A 21,483-nucleotide genomic window follows, 5' to 3' on the forward strand; every position below is an offset into this window, starting at 1 on the left:
CATTTTAACCTCTCCATTAAAGTCATAGTTTGTTGTACTTATTTTACTGTTTGGAGTTCAATTAATGAAACAGTTGGAAAAAAATGTGTGTTCTTATGTTATACTGTACAGTGGTGAATGTCCAAGGCACTGTCTTGTTGCTGCACTCAGATAAATTAGATTCCAGGACTGCAAGAATACCAGCAATAATAGCAATATTAATTTGCTGTATTTGTCATTGGACTGGCATTTTCATTAAAATTATATGTGTGAAAGGAATAAAGAACAAGATGCAATTCCTGAATGTTGAAAAATATGGTCATTAATTAATACATTAAGACCAGTTGGCTGTTATTCCCATCTTTGGAAAAAACAGTGCGTTTATCAGTGCATAGTCATTGGCAGGAAATTAAATTTCTAGGAGGAAAATTAGGATAACCATAACTCCTATGGTTTCTTAATTCATCAGCACAGCAGGATGAGCTCAAATAGCAACTATTGAACACATGTTGAATAAATGAGGCCTTTAAAAAGAGTCCCAATACTTGCTGACCTCCAGGTGATATAAGCAAATTTGCCTAAAAGTCAAATGGAATTTTTCAGGTGGAGCCACATCTAACATTTACTGAAATCAGAAGACATATTCCAGTTTTAAGTTCCTTCAATACGCAGTCAAGAATAACCAATCTTATATAATCAGTTATGATGAACCATAAGGAGGCCTGTTTTTGGCTACTACTGTATTTAACCACATGAAAAAAAATACAGAAAAATTAGCATGGATCTATTGAAAAGAATGTTAACAACCTGGGCACAGGCACATTTAGTTTAACCATACATTTTAGATTCTGAGTGGAAACCTTTAAAACAGCTAGAATCTTTTTTAAAAAATCTGAGGTGGTTATTGAAATTTCATCTATAATTGACAAACACATACTCATACAGAAGAGCAAAAATATGCCTTCCAACCTCCTCCAAACTATATTGTTAGTCGTGTTTTCTTATCTACTTTATTTTTTAAAACGGTTGCTCTAAACAACACTGTACAGGATAGGTATCAGATGAAAAGATCCCTTTAAAGAGTTTAATTTTTATTTACCACAGTATTAAGAAAGAGAATGTTTGATTGCAAATGATAGCAACAGCAGAAGGACCAAAATAAAATGTATGGGGAGAGGGAAGAAAATAAAAGAAAGTGGCTGGCTAGGGATACTCAGTGCTTGGTTTAAATAGACCTACTGAAGTTCTGTATTAACATGCAATTACATATTCTGCTGATGCCTCATACAAAATTTCCCAAAAGCTTCTGGTATGGACAATTCTGCTGCTAAAATAGAAGATACTGATTCATTCCTTTCTTTGGTTCACTTTTTGAAGGGTGGGCACACATGCTTTGTTGTAGGATTATTGAGCTGAGATCAGTAATACTAAAAATACATAAAGATTGCATTAAAATTAAGGTATATGTTTCATTTTGTTCAATACATTGTTCCTCACATAAAGCCACAGCTGTTGTGAGTAATGAGAAAGTCTCGGAAAATTATAATAGGATTATACTTAGGATAACCTTTTGACTCTTTGTTCTCTGGGGTGATTTTAATAACATCATACAATCATACAATTAAATCCTTAGGATGCATATTCTAATGTCCCAATCAACAAGCCACTCTGTTATTCAAGTGCTTGAATAATTATGTACATTTATCCAATGAATGCTTTCTTTACTTATTACTTCCTGTACTGTCTGGCATAAAACATTATCCTGTCCAAATGGTATCTAGAGACTTACATCCAATATGGAGTTGTCAGTTAATAGTGTTGAAACACAGCTCTTAAAATAGCTATTATTGTCTGTTCCATAATGCAAAAGGTATTCTTCTCCTGCACCAAGAAGGTGAGACAAAGAGATCCTTTATCAATCCAATAGAGAACTAAGATCAAGAAATCCTTACGTTCCAACTATTCTGATTTTTTTTCTTTATCTACATCATTTGACCTTGATGCATTAATTTTCCCTCTCTAAGATGAGGGCTGTTACCAGCTTGTTCAACAGGCATAGCTTATGAGCTCACCTACTGCCATAAAATGTTTTAACTGCTTAAACTTTCATTATAAGAGAAAAGGGAAAGAATGGAATGTGGGATGCATAAGCTGACCAGCTGATAAAAATGCAGGTTTCGGTATAAAGTATTTTGCAGCTACTGTCCTAAAATAACCATTTTCATTTCAAAGTAGCAAATCAATCCCAGGAGACAAGCACAGAGTCCATGAACAGCAGCTTGACTTCATTACGCTGTCTTTCTACATAGAAATAGTTTCTGCCTTTGGATGCCTTAAAAAAAACACAAAACCCACAAACTATGGCAGTTTCTACACGAATGAAAATGTGAACTCAACACAGAAATAATGCTAGCTTTTATATTATTTGTATATGGAATCTGGAAGATTCCAGACATGAGTCTAAAAGATACATGTAAAATAAATCCCACCAAGTAAGAAACGAGTGAGCCAACAGTAAGACCCCTTTTGTATCAGTAACAAGACTGGTCTAAAAGTTTTGACCATACACTAACAATACATCAATGCAAGTCTTGAATCTCAGGGACCTCCTGTTTATTTCATATAACTGTTGCCACTGTTACTTCATTATTAAGGTCCTTATATATACAACAGCTTCGAGGTACTGCTTTGAATACATTCATTCATTCGTGCAGATATGTATATAGGAAAGCACAATCTATAATGAAGAAAGTTAATGCAAAGAAATAGTCTCAGAAGCTCAACAGACAGTAATTAGCCAAAATGAAAAAAATCTGTACAAGGTCATAAATACAGAAAATTTTCTAATTCTAATCAGCCAAAGGTGCTACCCAGCAAACCGTAATAAAACACAATAGAATACAATGCCTTGAAGGCCATGGTTTTCTGTTGGACCTGCAGCATCTTCTCTGATGTTTTTGAATTTCAGTATGGAGAATATTTCCACCTTAACACTTCCCTATCTAAAGATCTCTCCATTGTAAATACCATCTTCCTTTAGTCTTTGCATCCTCTCTAAATATGAAGAGTATTAGTTTTCAGTGAAGCCACACTGACAGAAATGAGTAGAAAATATATCCAGGTCTTCCTCAATGCTGCATCTGAGATAGCATGCATTCTTTGTGCAAATGCATTGCACAAAATAAATATAATAGACATTGCCAGTAACTCTTTTCAGCATGCTGCTCTCACCTGTCACTGTTATTAAGATGACAAAAATGCCAAGAGAATGAGAAAGGTGGGAATTGCTCATGTAGTCGTGACTTCACTGGACCAAGAATAAAACTGAAGTCTAGTAGTGAGGGCCTGGGGCTTTGATGTGAGTGTGGGGATGGCTTCTCAGTGCGATGATTTATTTTTTTTTCCGATTTTTTTTTTCTGAAAATGCTCTTGAGTTTGGGCTGATGTTACTGTATTTGCTTTCTGCTTATTTTTATTTTTCAGGTGTTGAGAACAAAAATACTTTTAAAAGTTGTCATTCATAGTGCTATTGCTATTATAAGATTTTATGTTGAACTTCTAGTATGTATATGCTTTCCTCACAGAGTATGTTGGATACAAAGTACCACAAATGTATGAAGTAACATAACACTTTGGTTAATACTATTTTCTGAGGATTGAGCTGTGATAATCTAGGGAATTTGTATGTAATTTATGAACATACATTGATTTAATAAGAAACTACAGCCTTATTTCTCTACTGCGCTGTTTCTGTGCGTTACTTATACAAGAGACTACAGGATGGCCTGGAAGACAGCAGTCTCTAAACATTTATTAAAGTCAGTCAGCCAGAACCAGAACACAATTGCTCTCACAAGGGAAGAAAAATAATTCTGAAGCGAAGAGTGCTAATTAAGATTTTTTTTTAATTTTCTTTTTCGTCCCTGTTTGTTACCATCTGAATTTTCCATTCCTTTCTGGAGAGGAAAGAATAGGAACTCCCTACTCGGCAAACTCTGTTTAACAGTAAGAAAACTTCAGAGTGGGGAGGACTGAATCCACCATGCTTAAGTTCCCAGTGGAAAGATTTAAGAATACATCCTTGGAATTAGGCAGCTCCCTATTCTCTTTGTAGAAATTGCCTCTCTGAGTTTTGTAATCTTTCCTTGTATTGACAAAAGCTGAACTGGGTTTGGATTCTGCTCTAGAAGCCAAGCATCAAAACTGCGGATCTGCAAGTCTTACAGTGACCCAGCACTCTTGTTGATCTCGATAAGCTTTAAGAATAAAAGTTTGGAAACAATATATGATTTTCCTTCCAGAATCAAAGGATAACAAGGAAGAACCAAATAGAAAAGAGTTATTGGGATTTTGTTGTTGTTATTTGTTTGTTTGAAATCAGAGCATTTCTTCAAGATTTAAAACAGTTATTTTAAAATTTTAGTCTACATACTTCTTTGAGCCACCAGCTATTTCTGAAGAAGTGAACTAACTATATATAGGACAGGAAAGGAGTGTGTTCAGCATTTGAATAGACTGTTAATGTCTGTGCTACTCACTGAGTATTGACAACTCATCTTTAAGGAGGCTGGTCCTAGAAACATCACCCAAAATGGGCTTAAAAATAAGAGTTAGAAACTGCTGAGCCCTATTTAATTTTAAAGCACAGACATACAAAGAAATCAGATGAATGTAAGTAAGGGAAAATTAACCAGCACTCAGAGAAAATCATTGAACAGGTAAATGTGTCTTCATTCTTTGCATTTATGTCTCTTTGAGCCTTAATTCTCTCATCTAAGCATTCAATGCTCCTTGAATCATGGCTAATTTATCACAAAATCGTATTTCTTTAAAATCTTTTCTGAAGTTAAATCAGAAGCATTTCAGTTGCAGTTCAACTCAATCCGGTTTATGTTGAGGTGGTTTCTAATGAGAAAAAAAAACACCACTGCAACAAACCATGATAATTTAAACTGATAAATTAAAGATTTCACTCAAATTAGAATGTAACAAATTCTGCAGTGCAATTATAAAAAAAAAAATCAACTAACCAACAACAAGAAAAATATCAAGCAGATAAAAAGGAAAAAAAAAAAGATAAGCAGAGTAATTGTAAGAGAAGAGAGAGAAGAAAAAACAGATTGTTCTTTATCTTATTGCAGTTTACTCTGTTGAAGCCAAGGAACTCTGAACAGTGTAATGAAACGATGAATCCGACCTAGTGCCTTTCCACATGGTAAATTTAATGTTACAGAAAATGGTATTAAAGTATAATATCCATACTTTAGGGCTTAACAGAAAATGATAAACATAGTGTTTTTTTTTTTGTTTGTTTTTTGAAATGACATTAAAAAATAAATTTAACTTCTCTCTCAAACTCCTCCAATATTTCAGGGTATAATTTAAGAACACATTCTTCATTGCTTTCAATAATTCTTCCTTGGGAGTAGGAATTCAGAACTTTAATAGTAACTTTCACATTCATGCATAAAGTTATGAAGGAAGCTTGTAGTAAAAATGAACATTTCTGACTACAGAAAATATTATAAGGAAAGGCAGGTTACTCTTTCTCAAATTGCCTTTGAGTAAGGCAATTTAAATGACGTAAAGGATATTTTAACTTTTAGAAACTGGATTTAATGTACAGAGAATTAACTGTGTCAGTCTTTGTTATGAATGACCATTTACCTGCATATTGAAAACATTTTTATTGTTTTAAACCTGTGCAAGTTCTTTCAGAGAATTTACCAAATAAATATTTATCAGAGTTACAAAGAATGTAAGTGGAAGGACTGCTTGTGAGACATCAGTTTCCCTTGAACAAGCCAAATGGCAAGGAGAAGAGGAAAAAAAGCCAAAAAAACCTATGTGGCTAAGTTGATCAGTTAAGTTTATTCTTCCTCAGTGTTTGAGGTTGACATCTTATGTTTTATGTTGAGATATACTCTTTTATGATACTCAGCTAAATGAAGTAATAAAAACTCCTGCTTTCCTAAACTACGGTATCAAGTGTCTTATTTTGTACTTGCAGCCCTCAGAATATCTCTCCAAGATTTAGAGAGTTTAGTGTTTTTATTAAGCCTCTGCCATGATTTAAAAGGAAAAGTCTTGGACAAAACTGTTTGAGACACATCAAGAGAAAAAATACACTGAAATCAATACACATTAAATTAATGTCAGATAAACAGTAGTAAAAATTTTCTTTCTACTGTCACTAATGTCTGTTTCAGAAATATTTTAAGCTTGATTTTTCCCTCTCCTTTTTTTCTTTTAAATTCCAAGTTTATTAGCTTTGAAAATGAAATTTTCTTCATCACTATATGGTCATAGATCAATTGGTACATTCAGGTAAAGTGCTAGAGCAGTTGGAATGAAAATCAATCGGTGCAAAAAGTTGCAGAGATCACTCTATCATTCTGCTACCAAAAGCCACCGTCCCATGTAATGTGCTGAAGAAGTATCTGCAGCTAAAGAGAATTTCTCCTAAGGCCACATTCCTTCCTATAGTCATAATGTGGGAAAACTTCACAGTGACAGCACAAACTATACAGAGGTGTGAGGAGATAAAAGCATTGCTGCAGGTTACCTCTTCTGTTTGTCCCTCCCTCCTGACCATGACCCTAAACAGTCCCAGGAATAGAGTCTGAATGGTACATTCAGTTTTGGTGTTGGGTCTATTTCCCAACATAAACTGCATGGATTTTATTAAAAAAAAAAAGCACAGCAGGAAAATAAATTTCCATGACAACGTACTGCAACAACTAAACTCATACTTTGAACCATTTCTCATGTTAGTTCTTAAAATCAAAAAGTGTCTCTAGACTATGCTGTTCTAACAACAATCGTTGGTTCAAGATACATTGTCAGAAAGATGTGAATTGAACATCAAGTTCAATTCAAACCAAATGCTATGGCTTCAGTACTTTCCAGTTACTCTTAATTTTGATGTTTAAAGCATTATCCCTTTCACTGGAGATTCAGTGTTGACTGATCCAGCATGCAATACCACCTGCAGCTTAGATCTCAGTTCTGTTGCACTAGCAAGCATTTGGCTGAGCCAACAGAGCTCGTTTCTGTTTTTCTCAATCAATACATAATTCTTCTTATTTGTGTAAGCTTTCCACATCATTTTATAAAGAATAGGTTGCTCCTGGAGTCAGGTAATAAAGCTTAACTTGCACCTTTACACCATTATGTTTTCCTTTTACAGTTCTCACTCTCACTAATACTGTGGCAAAAACAGGAAGGTGTAAGTTGCAGGTGTTGTACAGATTGCAAAACAAGAGATGGATAATCACTTAATTCCCATGGGGCAGCAATGTAACATCACCGTTACTGCCACACACTTGCAGAGTGTTTGGCTAGCATTAAATAGATGCCTAATTGGAAAATGTGCTGAATTAACAATTTTTTTTAACATTCAAAGATGCATTTGAGTAGTTACAGAAAACCTGTTGTGTTGCTTTATGCAAATGCACCATCCTTAAGGGTCATTAACTGACTTGAACTGAAGACTGAATTTGTATCATAATAAAACTATATAATACAGTTTTGACAGTTTATATTTTATGTCAACACTATACATGACTTGAGGTGAAACTCAACGTGACTTGAGATGAAACTGAACATACATTCAGGGTACATTCTATTCTTTCAGGAACATAAGAAATGCAATCAAAAAGGTTTGGTTTCATTTTGTTCACTATTTTAGGTTTACAGTGCCTGCAAATCTGTACATGAATACTTAAAAGAAGCTGTTGGTTTCTATTATTAAATTTTTCTGAAACCACTCTTTAGCCCAAATGCTGCTATAGACACTACAAAGAATTTCTCTCTCTCTCTCTTTTCTTTTTTTTTTTTTTTTTTTTTGGAACGTTGGGGATTAATTTTTTTCTAAGTGGTAAGAACCCCCTAGGTAATGTAAAGATGTCACACAGCATTCAAATGCTGAAATATACTGAAAATAGAGAACAGAATATCACTTATTTGATTGCAGATACTAGGCAGGACACACATATCTTTGAATACTGCCTACATTGTTTGATTACTGTATGAAAAGTAGATTGTAAATGTAAGTGCTTTATACATTTCCAACAGAAAAAGTTCTTTTTAGTTACTTAATTCATACACTGATCAAATCTTTGTTTTATTTCATTATAAAAATCAGAGGCACTAATCAGAAGTATTTAGTTAATAATAAAAGAGAAGACAAAAGCCACTGGAATGATAACACAGTTAAAGTTCTGTGAAAACTGTGATATTATTTAAAAAGAAGTCAAATATTTGATGTATTTTTTAAAAATACCTTTCTTGATTTCAGTCAATATTCATCTCTTAAGTGATAAAATAAATGCTACTGGTGTTTCTTTTTGAAATGAATGGACACAAAAATGTTCAAAAGGAATCCTTTATAGACATCACATGGCCACATCAGAAACCTTAAGTAGTTAAACTACATCAGAGTGAGAGCTACATCAGAGATACCGGCCTGAAATAGAGGCATTGATCGGTTAAGACTGAAATGAAGACCAAGTATCAAAAGTAAATTAAGCCAACATTATTTCCTTGTTTAAACATATAGTTATCTAATAAAATTAGAATATTCTATGAAAATGCATTTGGAAATCCTTTTAAATTATATTTTTAACATAGTTCTCTAAACACCATTTTTTTTAACATCGAAATACCATGATGTCGGTTAAAACATACAAAAGTCTTTATTCTAGATGGTAGCAATAATTTACATAAACAGAAATTGAGGCACAGTAGTTAGGATTTCTGTTTTCAGAAGTGGATACTGATTGTAGATGCTCAGTCCAAGACAGGTTGTATAACCTTAGTTTATCAAAGTTTTGAAAACTAAAGTTTCTCTGATCAATCCTCTATTCAGTCTCTGAAAATGAATCCTAAGAGTTTTAGTAACATTCACTAACACATGTGGTCAAGGAATTGTGAAATCCCATTTTACAGCATAGTCAGGTCTTTCCAAACACATGCACCAAACCACCATGCTTTAAAATGTTATCAGCTCCTTTGAAAGCACTCCGTAGAGACGCTTCAGAAAGCCAAAGCAGTAGAGCACTGTAAGGCTTTACAAAGGTGGGTGTCTACATTTGAATGATATATTCAGAGGAAAGTTATGGAAATGTAGTTTGCCATTAAAATGATACAAAAATAAGGTATTAACTTGATAGCAGTATAATATTTTGAAGCAGAAGAACAGAATTTTATTCATTTTAGTCACCTCTAATTTGAATCATGCTACATCAGTCAAGTAACAATTCATCAGAAGGAATGATAATGGACCATTTTTTTCGTGTTGCTTAAAAAAACCCACACAAAACAACACACACACACAAAAAGCAACCAAGCAAGCAAGCAACGATGACAACAACAAAACAACCAAAACTTAATTTCAATCCTGTAGCACCTAACTTCCTAATTTGTTTCATACCAGACAAGACACTGAACTCTGTTTGCTATTTATGCCGGGACCACTACCGAATTAAAGAAGTACTAGTTCTCTGCCTTGTTTTTTATAATACTATAAACTACAGAGTGTTGTAATTGCTTTTCTGCAATGGTACCTCTTCCACAAAGACATAAAGAGGAACCATTAAATAAAATTCTTCCAGTTGCACAAAGAATAATCACATGAATTTTTTTTCTTTTTCTTGTTTTTCATTTCACAAATGAAAAGCTATATGATTTCACAGATTTTGAAGGGATTTGAGGACTCTGAATTTTTCCAGCCCCTGTTCTGACCAATCCACTTGCTAGCTGGAGTTGCCCAGTCCTTGAGCAACCTTTCCAACAGTTCAGGCATCTCTCTCCTCCTGCCAGTTGCTGCACAGGGTGCTAACCTCTACTGCAAGCCTAAGTCCTCCTGAAACTTTCAGCTTCAACCTCTTCAGAGACTTAGCCTCTTGTTTGATACCCGTACAGATCACATTTTCAGAAAGTTTTCATTATACCTTGCAAGTGCTTTATTTCATATTTAAACAGAAAAAGCAGGACATCAATATTGGACAGTTTTTAACGAGGCATTTCAGTTTTTCAAAGTTGGAAGTAACGTATAGAAAATTGTTTTCACTTTACTCATAGTTTCACATTCAAAAAGGGGTATATGCTAAGGCTGTCCATGTGTGAATTCTCTAGCTGAACCACACCCTTTAAAACATAGGAACCAACACTCACACAAACAAATTTTTAATATTATCAAATTATGAATCACTTAGAGATTTCATCCAGCATCAACACAGTTGTGCTGGTAGAGTTTTAGAGAAAATTTCCTCAATACTATGTAAGTGTGATTTCAATTAGAAGCACGTTTAGACCCTTAGTAAACCTGTTCAGTCTAGATAGGCCAAAGGGCACCGTGATGCGATACTTAAATTCATGAAGGACTATTAGGCTGAATACTTTTTAACAACAAACACCTGTAATGGTAACCTTTATGCTTTCTTGAGGATAATGATTAAGTCCAAATCTGTTTTCCCTCTTTCAAGTCAGGGAGGTTTAGGCTGGATATTAGGAAAAGATAAATATCTCACCTATTCACTGAAGGGGTGGTCAGGCAGTGGAACAGGCTCCCCAGGGAAGTGGTCACAGCCCTAAGCCTGCTGGAGTTTAAGAAGTGTTTGGACTATGCTCTCAGACATATGGTTTGGTTTTTGGGTGGACTTGTGTGGAGCCAGGAGTTGGACTCAATGATCCGTATGGGTCCCTTCCAACTTGGGATATTCTATGATTTTATGACAAGCAAGCTTATTGAATGGGATATAGAATATGCTCCAGTGAAGCAACTGGTTTCCATGGATACAGCTAAGACTACACTTCAGAATATTTTTTATTGCAATTCAGAGTTTAGAAGAGCTCAATTTGCCTTACCGAGAGGGAAGAAAAAAAAGAAAAAAGTATCTTTGGTAATGTGTCCAATGTGCAGTCAAAGAAAAATAAAACAAAAGTAGCATACTAAAGCAGTAAGTTGTATGAGAACTGCTGGTCTTTTAGTTAGAGATTGTTAAAAAAAAGGCTACATAATTACAGTAACACCTGGAATAGAAACTTCTGAACATTGAGAAAAGCTATATGCAATTCTAGGATTTTTTTTGAAAACGTTAATTTTAAATGTTTTACCCTCAAAATTAATTAATTTATTTATTTTAATCAATATCTTGTTAAAAATCCAGTGTGATTTGCTACCTAGGTCTTGTTTTCTTCCTAAAGAATGACTACCACACTGGAGTAGAAAATTTCTATTTGTGAGACAAGATTGAAAAAAAAATAGTTGTCAATGAATTTTTTTTTTAATTGTGTGCAAGAAACCATGTATTTTTCCATCATTTCTTTAAAAAATTAGGTGACCCAGCCAAAACTTTTGTTGTTACTGTACAGTTCAGTCTCCCATATATTTCTGTATTTCATCAATACTCTAAGATAGAAATATTTCTTTAGCTACAAGTGTAACTATGCACTTTAAATGATTCAGTTACTATGGTTTCAATTACTAAGATCTCTCCTTCACTAAATGCCTTGCAGCAACCTCCATTTTTACAGAAAAAGTTAAATCATAGAGCTTGCTACCATACAGCATATGCACTCCAGTGATATCTTAGGCAATTTCCCACAGATTCTTGAATCCAGACACCAGACTCCAGAATTTTACATAAGTCACAAAGAAATTCTGTTTTCTTTTTAGCAACCAGTGAGTAAGTGGAAAACTAAACTTAACCACAGCATGAATAAATTCATATTAAAAAGATTTAGTATGAGCATTGTAGTTAAAAACTTACAGCTTCACCAAAGGTCACATCTTAACTATGATTTTTTTTCTTTAATTATTGTTGCTTTATTAAAATTATATTGATCTACATTAAATTCTTATTATTTTGTGATTACTTCCCTTGCATGTTTAAAGAACAGACAACACCTATCTACTCATGTTATATTTGTTCAAGAAGTCTGCAATGTTGAAGTATGTCTGTGAATTTATCTCCTGAAGTATATTTCCTTTGTCTATTCCTTCCCTAGTATAATCACTCCTAAAACACTCGCAAGTTACTATACAATTTACCAAATCTGGTGAGCTACTATGACAAAATTTCTTTTTGCCTCTTTCCAGTGTATTCTTTGCTGATTGTAGAAAGCTCTATAAGACTACCTATCTGCTGAAGGCTGTCATATTTATTGTTCATTTCTCATTTCTTGTTCCAGACAACATCATGATAAAATTCTGTAAAGATCAAATTTCTGTTGTTTCATTAGGGCTCCTTTGTATATGTAAACATTTCATACTCTGTCTTTAACAATGCCTAGAGGTTTAGAGTAGTTTTACATAATTTTTGCCATTTCTACTTTCAATCTTGATCCCAGTTAGCCAGAGGCTTGGGATTGTTGTTATTTGTTTGTATAACTTCAAATGCAATTTATAATTTCTGCACTGAATACTGACAAATTGAAAAGAAGGTATAAGGGAAACATGAAGCAAGACAGCATTAATCTGTAATGCCCTACTGCACATAAGCAAGCTGTCTCTTATAATACTCTGCCAGGCCAAGGTCAAAGAACTTGAATTAAAAAACAAACAAAACAAAACAAAACAAAACAAAAACTTAGGGACTTATATTTGTAGAACTTAGTAGTTGCTCTATTCATACAAGATCATATAACTTTGAACTGTACTTTTCAACTGACATACACATTTTAGCGAACAGATACTATTTTTATTTTAAAGAAAGTCTTGCATATATATTTTTAAAAAGGCTATGCAATTTAATACTTTTGCTTGCCTACCTAATGAAAATATACACATATTTATCATTACTGTACATCTCTTTCTGGGAAAAGTAGACAGTCAAGAAATGCATATTCTTTATAATGGAATAACAAATGATACATTTAAGAAACCAAAATGGCAGCAATTTATATCTTTTTTTTTTTAAATGAAAATAATAAAAAGAATCCTTTATTTTGAATTAGGCTTAATAGAATTAAAATAGAACTCTTATCATTCTTGTACTTGTAATCACTCATTCTCTACTCAGAGTTCTGAGAAATGTTTATTTCATTACTGCTGATAAACATGAATATAAACCTAGATTATTAACTTAAACATTAATTTTGATGCATTAATTTGAATTTCTACATTATCTTATTAATCATATTGCAAATTGAATGCATCAAGGCTTATAAATTATGCTGAACAAAGTTAATCCAACAGTAACACTAAACAAATCTTGGTATTACTATTTCATTGGTAGTTACAATTCATAGCAATTGTAACTGGTAATTAAAATTTCATACCATATATGATGTGATAGCATATATGATGTGATATAAATAACACTCTATGTATTAAATCATGAAATATTTCTTTTAAGCACACTTTTTATTTTGCTTCAGCATCACTGTCTCATTCCACATTTTTTCTTTACAGAGTTCATCACAAAAATTGCATTTCTGTTACTGTTGCTTGAAAATAAAATAAAAAATATTTCAAATTAAAGAGATTTGAATGCTTCTTTCCAGAATGAAGTTTCATCAAAATGGCCATGTTGCTGCAGTTGACTTCTTCAGGCCATAAAGTTTTTGGTAGAAATTATTGCAAGAAATAGACCTAATTTATAAATTTAGAAATGTGAATTCTGCTTTTGTTTAATGTTTAGGTTTCATGGACCTGTTGGAGCAAGTCCAGAGGAGGGCCATAAGGATGGAAAGAGCTCTGAAGCACCTTTCCTATGAAGACAGGTTGAGAGAGATTGAGTTATTCAGCCCGGAGAAGAGAAGGCTCTGGGGGAGACCTTATAGCAGCATTCCAGTTCCTAAAGGGGGCCTACAAGAAAGATAAAAAGGGTCTTTTTATCAGAGAATGTAGTGATAGGACAAGGGTTATGACTTCAACTAAAAGAGGGGAGATTTAGGTTATATATAAGGAAGAAATTATTTACTATGAGTGTGGTGAGGCACTGGTACAGGCAGCCCAGAGAAGGTGTGGATGCCCCCATCCTTGGAAGTGTTCAAGGCTAGGTTGGATGGGGCTTTGAGCAACCTGATGTGGTGGGAGATGTCCCTGCCCACGGCAGGGGGGTTGGAACCAGATCTTTAAGGTCCCTTCCAAACCAAACAAAACCAAACCATTCCATGAAAATGTAAAAACCAACCAACCAACCAAACAACAGCAATAAAACACTTCTTTTTCTTAATTAAGCATAAGGACAAATACTGCTTAAATAATCTATTAAATTCAAACAAATATTTGAGGATTTTTTGCCCACCCTGTTATTTTCCACCTCTAATATACAGCTTTATAATCATCATTGTGAAATGACATTCACTCTGCTACTAAGTCTTGCTTTCTTTAAATAGATGGTTAATCAATTTCATTTTACCCATCCACTCCAGTAATCTGAAAATTGTTAACAACTCTTAAGTTATTGGTAGAATTAAAAAGACTGTTTGGTAGATTTTTTTTCCCCTGACCTCACACAACCTGTATCACTCTTCATGCCCACTATAATGCAATTATTTCCCATACCTTCATAACTAATATTTTCTATGGCCCCTCTGTGTATACTCTAATTTAGCTCTGTGTATACTCTATTGCACGCCTTGTTTCATTTTCAGCCCCTCACGTAGTCTTTATACACTAGTGTGTCTGCTAGTGGCACTGAGTGTGTAAAAACAGAATTTATCTGGTGAACCCACACTGCTCCCTCCCCTGCTAATCCCCCTGTATACTACTTCTCTTGAAATCTGTAGGAACTTAATTACCTTTGGGACTTTTGTCACTTTGCTAAATCAGGTTGAAATTGGCCAAGGAGTTCAACATTTACTGAAGGTAGGAAAGGATACCAGACAGAGTGCACAATCACACAAATATTGTTTCCTTAGGACACTAGGCTAAAATAACTGTAACAAATGGTTTGAAGGGAACCATCTCATGAATGTACCAATTATATTACAAGCAAGTGATTTGTTTTGCATGTATTATCATAAATACACTGCTTTACTGTTTGCAAAATATCATTTAACTACATTCATTTTAAAACAAAAATTTCAATCTGAGTTTTGTTTTTGTTGAATAGCGAGGGGAAAATGTTCTCTTATCTTCAAATGTTATTAACTGGAAATGAGTGTAAGCTATGCTTTGAGGTCCTTATTGCAATTTAGATAGACAATAAGACATTATACCAAAAACAAAGAGTACTTGGTAGTAGAGATTTTTCTCCTGGTGCCCCAGGTGGCTATGGTAGACTTCCTTCTGTGCTCAAATGATTAAAAAATGCAATATATACATAGGATTGTGCTTTTTATAGAAAGGTAAATTGTATCCTCATTTGCAATAGTTATTTTTCCATTTCTTTCAAGGCTGGAAACAAAGAGTAAACCAAACTCTTGCATCATATAACTGTATATGCGAGAAGAACTTCAACCTTGGAGGCTTCCAGTAGTTTCAGTATTAATGCTATATAACTAAGAAAAAAAATATGCCTCTGCTCTGTCACAAAACATCTTTCAGGACAGTGTTGAAAAGGAAATGCTTATTGCTGTGCAGTTATGATAAAGAAAAACAACCAGCCAACCAACCAACAAGATTCTGGTCTGATGTTCAAAAGTGAGAGAAAAGATGACAAAATGTGTTCTGTTGTTTTTGTTGCTTTTGTGTGTTTTTTATTTATTTTTTTCTTGCATCCAGATGTTGCAAGCGTCTATTCTGCTCATAAAGTTTTTATAGATGGCCTTTCTACACGGAGCTTTAATGATTTAGTCACATGGGACCAATGAGAAAGTTTATAATTTAGCAACTGATGGTTTTTGTGGTAGGTTCTATGTTGTAAGATGGCACATAGCATGGAAACGTATTCCTCTGAGGGTAATTGTGAATTACCTGCACAATTAGAGACATACCACTATACTAAGTTTAGTTCAAAAGCATTTGCAGAATAATGCACTTACAAGAATTGACTTAAATATTGTTTTGTCTTCCACTTAGGAAATAAATATTGGTAAGAAGAAGCCAGAGTGGAGCAAAGAATAGAATAAAGAATTTTTGCACACCCCACCAAAAAGACAAGGAGAGGAAGGGAAAAGAAAAAAAAAATATCCCTAAATTGTAACTGCATTATTCAATCACGCACAGATTTTATTGACTGAAACGTATACTGTACAAGGAGCCACTCTCAATTTCCTAATTTTTTTGCTCAACTATTTGTATTGACATTTGAGATTTTGGGGCGTTCTGAGAGTGTATAATGCTGATGAGGTGATATTTGTATCATCACTGGAAGTCTACATATTTTCATTTTGTTAAATGACTACTTCATCACATAGCATGCTGCTAGCAATTTATTGTTCTTTTCTGATAATTAGCAATGTTTTGTGGTTTTGGCAAAATTATATCCGGGCAAAAGACCTTGGTGTGACGTAAGGGGATGACCCTGCACCCTGCAGAATGCCCTTGCTTAACTACAGCCCCAGAGTCAGGACATTAATTGGCTACAGAAAGTAATACATACAGATAAATGGAAAGAGTTTCTTCTGTTAACTGAAAAAATTATGTGGTAATTAGACTCAATTTAAGAGAATAAACATCAAAAGTTTTAGTAAAATAAAACTTTTTTTCAACAGACTAAGCACACTAAGAAATATCTGAAGGTCAATTTCTATAAGAATAGTGTGTAATCTTCACTAGGTTGTCACTATACAACTCAGAATACATTCTTCTTTTCCAAAACAAAACTTCTGTGAGATTTAATAATCAGGAAGGGAAAGTTAAAAAACTACCAGAGTAAACTGGTGTAAACAGTAATCAGAAAAGTAGGCTACTCTGTGGAAGTAAATGCTTCATTCCAGTCTTTAGTGTTTTATAGTACTGAATTCTTTCTTACAAGTATAAAAGTTATTTCTGTCACCTTCTTAATTTCAAGTTTTTATTGCAAAATCCAGATTCAGAACCAAAGAACCCATTAAAATAAAGAAAACGCAGCCCATATTTCATTGCATCTTGATCATTCAGAGTCACCATGATGCAGTTGCAGGTTATCCCGTTGGATGTCAATTTATGCAATATCTTTGTTCAACTGCAACTACAAGCAAGAGAAAATGGAACAATAGTTCTGAAAATCAGTATTCCAGATGCTAAGACTGGAAGTCCTGTAAGTATGCCTCTCTTAAATTATACAAAGTAGTAGAAGAATAGGTGTCTTCATTCACAAGACTCAGTAGGGTAATCTACACTCATAAAAGCCTTAAGCTAGGTTGTATTTCAAAATGATCTCTAGATAACACAGATAATTTTATTTCTAGCTTATGTCGTACTCTAAACACACTCTGGCCTGCAGCACATCTGACTGATGTTATTTAGCTATGAAAAATATGGCTATTTAATTTGACACGAAAGTTAAAAATTCTGCGATAAAACAGATTAAAAACGAATTCAGCTTTTAACAGAGATGTTATATTTGAATATTTGAAATATCAAATCACCATTTTTAAAAACCTGATTTGACTGTTTGAAGGCTAAGAGAAAAATAGTCATTAAAAATATTGTTCAAGATATATTCAGACCACACACAAACAGAATGTTATGAAATAAACCAGAATTTATTCACTTAACACATAAGTGAAAAGATAATCTAACTGTCAGAGAAATTGTTGCTGATGTCAAACAGACTTTCTGGTTAACTTCAAAATGCTTCACAAGAGGATCCTTAACTTTCTTTTCTGTTTGACCTTTGAAATGACTTCTTCCACACACACCCCCACCCCCCCCTCATTCCCCACTTCATCTTCAGTTTTAATTTGAGGGAAACAATTGAACAGAAAAAATATTTTCCCTGAGGATAATAGTTGAATACTTGAAGCTCCTTGCATTTCACTTGAGCCAAACTCTGGAAGAGGATTATAGGCTTGGTCAAGAGGGAAATGTTGGGGAAGACTAACAAGTCTGTCCATATAACACATTAAAAGATTTTCTCTCCACTTGACTCTCCTAATCCTTACAGCCATTGTTGATTTTATGCATAATTTTCACACCATGACAGACTTTAAATTGAAGTGTTCATATGAATTTGAGAAATTTATATGAACTTTTAACAATATCACAATAGATTTCTATAAAACATCACAGATTCTGTCAGATATTATAGAAGTTGCAATTTCCCTAGCAGAATGTAAATAAATGTGTTTGAAAGTACATTGATTTTAAATGATATCATCTTATCCTTTACACAACCGGGAAAACTCTTTTCTCACCTAACATCAGTGCACTAGAATCTGAAGCAAATCTGAATTTCATTATACAGTTTAATTCCTAATTTGTCCTTATGCCTTACCAAGCTTGCAGAAAAAGAAGAAAAAAACCAAAACATTCTAAACCCAAATATTTTTGTTTATTCCAGTATAATTAAATGACAAAACTTAAAACCTTTTTATTATTATTCTTTATTTTATTATTTAAAATCTAATAATAAGCCCAAAGAGTAAATATTTTATAAAGGCATACTATATGTATTTTAAAAGCAAGAAAAATTAAAATTCAGAGTGGGAAGTTGATAAGATAATGGTAACTCCCTGAGATTAATCTGGGAATTTATTTTACAATAAATTGCAGTTTAGCTATTTGTGTAATTAACTCTACATGGATATAAACATTCACTGTGGAATATAATTCTTATCTAAAACTTGTGTTCTTGGTATACAGCTAACTGACATTTAAAATGTGACCTTCTGAAAACCAGGATTTGTTAAATTGTCAATGAAAAAAAATGAGACAAAATACTGTTGAGACAGCAAATGAGGTGAATGGCACTGGCACTCTAGCCTTACTGTGGGGGAAGTCAGTACTGTACTAAAAAGGAACCAAAGAAGAAAAGACAGAATTTTCCTTAGAACAGTTTCACCATTTCATAAAAGAAGGTTGAAATGATCATTGTGCATAGCATTAAACAGTCCATCTGGGAAAAGAGATCCCATTTAGCATAGAGGCTGAAGAAAAAAGAAAGAGGAGATTGGGTATGAAATCCAACGCCTTTGAAGTCAATGGGAATTTTGCCATCGATTTCACACAAGGTGGATGCAGACTGTGCTTTGTGATATCCATATTGAATTAAGTTTTCTGATTGTAGAAGCTGTATTTAAGTCACCCCCACATAAAGCTAATGTAGCAGAATAGAGTCTATTATTTTAAAGGACAGAAAATTAAAAGTTTAAAAGTAAGGTTAAAACCTTACTATTAATGTAATCAATCATGGACAACAAGGAAAGCATATATCTTTCAGCATTTACTTCCAATATCTATTTTGCTTTTTCCCTTTTATTTTTCTTTCCTGAACATTCATGCCTCCTTCCTTCACTCCCTATACTCACTTTAACAGCTTAACTGCAAATTCCAGTGGGGGAAAGCAAACCGACTGAAACGTAATGCCATTTCTGTATAATCAACATTGTTAAGCTAGACTGCTCAAATTCTGGGTAAAATTTGGTATATACACCTTGTATTTTTTATATACGTTTTATATACGTTTTTTTAATTATTTTTATATATTTTATATATATTTTTATATTATTTTTATATACTTTTCCTGCAAGGATAAAAAGTGTTTCAGATGCCTATTTTGTTAGTAATAAAACAAATGTAGCAGTAGAAAGTAAAATATCAGGTTTCAGTGAGGAGGCATTTGATGTAAACAGCATTATAAATGCTATTTTCTACTATCCTGAACAAGCAATAATAAGTACAGGTTATTAGTAATAACTCAAAAATAATTGTTTATAAAGGGAAAAAAAACGATCCCTACTGGGATCTTTCCCAAAAAGCGCATTCAAAAGTTAGATATGTTAACTTGAATGGTAGCAAAATGCATTTTCCTTGTCCAAAATTACACCTATGATGATATCCAATAATGTTAATAGGAACTATAACCAATTAAAACTAAGAACAAAATAATATATTTTTATATGCTATAGAATAATTTGTCTCCTTTCAAATTAAAATTACTTCTGGTAACAAACGTTAAAAATGTGTATTCATTCCATACATGTATTTAATGGAATCAGCCGTGCAAATTAATCAGATGCTAAAGATTTAAGTTAGAAATAATGAAGGTTGGGAAAGTGTTCAAATGTTCTTTACCTGCTTCTTTCCTCCAATTTGTTAGATGTATTTTTGATGCAAATATATCAGCATGCTTTCTTCTTTTTGCTGTCCTTGATGAAGACAGTCCCATAAGGGTGAAATGCTGGCCTCTTCTGTTTCTTCTGTTGTGTGAAGAGAACATTCAGGTTGTAACTATCAGAATATGTCTGATGCCACTAAAGCTGGCAGATCTTTGTCTACCAAGTTGCTTGGTTTTAATATTAAAATATTTTTGCTTATAAAATACAGCAGTTCAGAAAACTATTGTATATAAAAAATAGCACTGAACATTTAGGAGGCTCTATAGAAATATTACTGCTAAATAATATTTTGTCTACAGAGGAAGAAGGGCTTTCTTATTTAAAGAAAGCATCCTTTTGCTTCTAATGGCAACAGTGCCAAATGTTTTATTGAGTAAAGTATTAATTACTAATAGCTACAAGGATCAGATCTAGCACTCCTTTCTTGTCATGTAAATATTTTCTTTTAAAAATTGAAGCAATAAAGTTTTCCAAAAACAAATGGGTTACTGAATTTTTACTGACAAGTGATAAAAAAATGTCTTAGGTTTCATTTTTGGCTTTTGAATGTTAGGGTATTAAAGGGTATTGTTATTCACCACTAAGATATAAACATGAATAATAGAAAATAAAACATATAGAAAATTATTTGATTGGGCTTCCAAGCTATTGTAGTCCCTCATTGCCAGACCAGGTCTCCTCCACTTTCCTTAAGCTGACACTTAAGGTAAGCTCTATTCAAACAATTATTTAAACCAACACACTCACACATACTACCATGTGCATCACATCATATGCAAGCTATTTTGAGAAAAACAAGTGTCACAGGACCATTTTTAAAAAAATTTATTTAAGCTCCTAATTCTTGCCTGCTTAAATCACTGTAAATCCACAGTTATCTATATATCTATGAAGATCTATACAATCTATGGCACCTGGAGACTCATACTCTCAGCTATCATTTAAAATCCAGATCCCAAGAGATTTGCTTTGACATATGACTATAAATTACATCTCCTTGAAAATAAACGGACATCAGGCTAGTTTTGAATTTAGGTGATTGAAAAATTTCCTTCAGTTTAGTTGAATCTGTAAGATCTTGCTATTATCTATGATCAAGAAATAAATCTCTTTGAACATCACAAGTATTAAATGTAAAGAAAAAGCCACATGATGATGTATAAACAAGCTGTTATATACACTGAAATAAAACTAATTGCTAACACAATGTCCCAGAATTATAAATCTTATTTTTAGTTCAACATATGATAATTTTGCTGTATTAAAGTCCTTTTCTTCTGATAAAGAAGTGAAAGTTCTAAAGTTTATCTTTTTTTTTCTTTTCATTGTTTTCTTTCAAGCATCCTT

At 33.3% G+C, this 21,483-nt stretch overlaps 1 long non-coding RNA gene across 1 annotated transcript in view; it reads right to left on the reverse strand.

Annotated features, from left to right (window-relative positions):
• The window catches only part of LOC308177029, a 41,757-nt gene extending 21,548 nt beyond the window's left edge, over positions 1 to 20,209 (reverse strand). The window contains exon 1 of the long non-coding RNA XR_013938806.1: positions 20,093 to 20,209. This is a non-coding gene — a long non-coding RNA (uncharacterized lncRNA). The remainder of the gene's footprint in view (positions 1 to 20,092) is intronic.
• Positions 20,210 to 21,483: the final 1,274 nt, after the last annotated feature.

The sequence above is a fragment of the Anser brachyrhynchus genome, assembly GCF_964034855.1.
Source record: "Anser brachyrhynchus genome assembly, chromosome: 13".
Lineage (NCBI taxonomy): Eukaryota > Metazoa > Chordata > Aves > Anseriformes > Anatidae > Anser > Anser brachyrhynchus.